Source organism: Triticum urartu, chromosome 5 (genome assembly GCF_003073215.2).
Source record: "Triticum urartu cultivar G1812 chromosome 5, Tu2.1, whole genome shotgun sequence".
NCBI lineage: Eukaryota > Viridiplantae > Streptophyta > Magnoliopsida > Poales > Poaceae > Triticum > Triticum urartu.
Window position 1 is genome coordinate 402045856 of NC_053026.1, and position 3475 is coordinate 402049330.

Below are 3475 nucleotides of genomic sequence, written 5' to 3' on the forward strand. Positions count from 1 at the left end.
CACTTCGACAGGTTAAAACAAGACCAGCAACACCGCCCGAATGTGCCGACAAATCCCGATAGGAGCTGCACATATCTCTTTCTCAGGGCACACTCAGATGAGACTAGCTACGAGTAAAACCAACCCTCAAGTTTCCCCGAGGTGGCCCCGCAGGCAGCTCAGTACGGACCAACACTCAGAGGAGCACTGGCCCGGGGGGGTTAAAATAAGATGACCCTTGGGCTCCGGTAACCCAAGGGAAAAAGAGGCTAGGTGGCGAATGGTAAAACCAAGGTTGGGCATTGCTGGAAAAGCTTTAATCAAGGCGAACTATCAAGGGGTTCCCATTATAACCCAACCGCGTAAGGAACACAAAATCCGGGAACATAACACCGATATGACGGAAACTAGGGCGGCAAGAGTGGAACAAAACACTAGGCGAGAGGCCGAGCCTTCCACCCTTTACCAAGTGTATAGATGCATTAAGATAACAAGATAATATAATGATATCCCAACAAGTAAATAAATGTTCCAACGAGGAACGGCCTCCAATCTTCACCTGCAACTAGCAACGCTATAAGAGGGGCTGAGCAAAGCGGTAACATAGCCAATCAACGGTTTGCTAGGACAAATGTAGGTTAGAGGTTTGACATGGCAATTTGGGAGGCTTGCAAGCAAGTTGTAGGCATCGTAGCAATGGCATAGCAAAAGAGCGAGCAAACTAGCATAGCAAAGATAGTAGTGATTTTGAGGGTATGATCATCTTGCCTGCACAGTTGTCAGAGTTGACTGGATCCTCGAAAGCAAACTCAACGGGCTCCTCGTTAGCGAACTCGTCTCCCGGCTCTACCCAAACAAGACAAACAAGCAACAAGGATACAATCAACCACGTGCAAGGACAAGCAATATGATGAAATGATGATATGCTATGCGGGATGCCAAATGCAAGATATGACAGGAAATGCATGAACCTGGCCTCAACTTGGAAAACCAAGTGTGCCACTGAAAAGATGAGATGAAATCGCTTGAAAACGATATAAAGAACGCCGGAATCGGAGTTACGGTTTGGAAATGGCAAGCGATTCAAAAATGACACCGGTCTGCGATTTACAGCAAGCAGGCATCTAAATGCAATGAGATGAACATGCTACAACAACCAAACATGACAACAAAATACCTAGCAGGGATGCATACAAGATGCTTAACAAAAGTCTAGCACTGAGCTACGGCCAATTCATCCATTAACAGGTTCAAACAAGCATGGCAAAAATGCATATGGAAAACAGATTTCAGACTTAGTGAAATTAACACTTGTCTGGAATTTCAGATCAGATAGCCCTCTTCGGATCAACAAAACTACAAGCTACAGGACCTGAACATGGCCAAGTAAAGCATGGCATGGAGCTACTCAAAGAGCTTAACAAAAGTCCTTTAGTGACCTTGAGCCAAAAGGGATCAGAAAATACAATTGCAAGCATGTGAACATAGCAAAAACATAATCAGTTTTCAGACTTAGTGAAAACTGGCACATGCTGAAACATAACTCAAGTAGTCTTGTTTACGAGCTCGATGCACTCACTACGGTGCAAGTCATGGAAAGACAAGCATACATCCATCAAGAAGGCACAAAATGCAAGCTATACATGTTAAGAACAATAGCATAGCATGCACGGATCAACTACAACATCATCGGCAAAATTGCAAACAAGTTGACAATCTGCCCAGATTCACAAAGTAGCGAAAGTAGAGCTCGATTGACTCAATCTAGGGTGCTCCATAATTGCAAACAAAGACATGGATAGATAGAGCACTACAATATTAACAAAACATCCTTACTGATCATCCTCAAAAGAGGCACGGATCACTAGAAAACAACATGAACATATGGCAATATGAGATAAACAGCTCCAGGACTTAGTGAAATTACTAAGTCCCTGAAAACAGAATTAGCAAGTGCACCACTTTGCAAGCTTGCACAAGTCACCACACACATCACAAAAATACATGGGTTGCACCTCTGGAAAGATGACAAAACCCTTAACAAAACACATGTAGGGCATCAGGGCATATCATGCACACATTAATCATGGCAAAAATGACAAAAGTGCTAAACGGAGTAGCAGATCTGACCATTAACTCAAGTAGCCCTCTTCTAACAGCATTTCGGGCATCAAGATGAGTTCAAATGAAAATGATGCAATGGAATGAAATGATGTACTCTCTGAGATGAACATTTTGATATGCTATATGCATGAATCGAAGCTACGGATGCAAAGTTACGAGGCCAAGAACACGGGCACTTGGACTGAAAATATCTGGGACTTAGAGAAAATTCAACCTCCGGATTAGGGTTTATTGTTCACGCCAGATCTGGATCGGGGCACGGAAATCAAGGAACGCCGGAAACTTCGCCGGAGCTCGTCGGAGAGGAAGAAGACGGCCAAGTGCGGCCGGATCCGTACGGGAGGCGAGGCCGGGAGGAGGCGGAGGAGCTGGCCGGCCTCGGCGGAGCCGGCCAGCTAGGCGCGAGGCGGCGGGGAGGCGTGCGGTGGCCGGCTTCGGTCGCCGGCGAGGTGGCGGCGCAGGCGTGGAGGCGGCTCGAGGCGGCGGGGCGGAGAAGAGGCGGGGAGGCGGCGTCCGGTGGCGGCCGAGCACGCGGGCGGCGGCGGGCGACGCGCGGGCCGCGCGGGCCGGCTACGGGCCCCGTGGGCCGGCGACGGGGTGCGGAGGAGAGAGAGGGAGGATGGCACTGAGGTGGCGAGCCGCGGTTGGTCGAGCGGAGCGGTGGAGCTGAGGTGGCGGGCTCCTATTGGGGGGAGTGAGGTGGCCGGCGAGATGGACACGTCCGGCGCGGTGTGGACGCGTCCGGCGGCGCGAGAGGAGGAGTTTTAGGGTTTCAACCGCGAATATTTCGGGGATGGCCACATATTTATAGATAGAGAGAGTTAGGAGAGTCCAAATGAGGTGCGGTTTTCGGCCACGCGATCGTGATCGAACGCTCTAGATGATGGAGCAGAGTTTGGTGGATTTTGGGCCAAGTTGGAGGGGTGTTGGGCTGCAACACACACGAGGCTTTTTCGGTCCCTCGGTTAACCGTTGGAGTATCAAACGAAGTCCAAATGATACGAAACTTGACAGGCGGTCTACCGGTAGTAAACCAAGGCCGCTTGGCAAGTCTCGGTGCAATCCGGAAATGTTTAATCCCCACACACGAAAGAAAGCTAGAAATGACCACCGGAGGAGAACGAAGCGCCGGAATGCAAAACGGACAACAGGGAAAATGCTCGAATGCATGAGATGAACACGTATGCGAATGCAATGCACATGATGACATGATATGAGATGCATGACAACGACAACAACACACGGAGACAAAGACCCGAACTCGAGAAAGTAAATATAACTTAACGCCGGAAACGGCAAGAGTTGGAGTACAAACTGGGAAAGTTACATCCGGGGTGTTACAAGAGATTAGTGAGGAGAGGGAGAGAGAGAA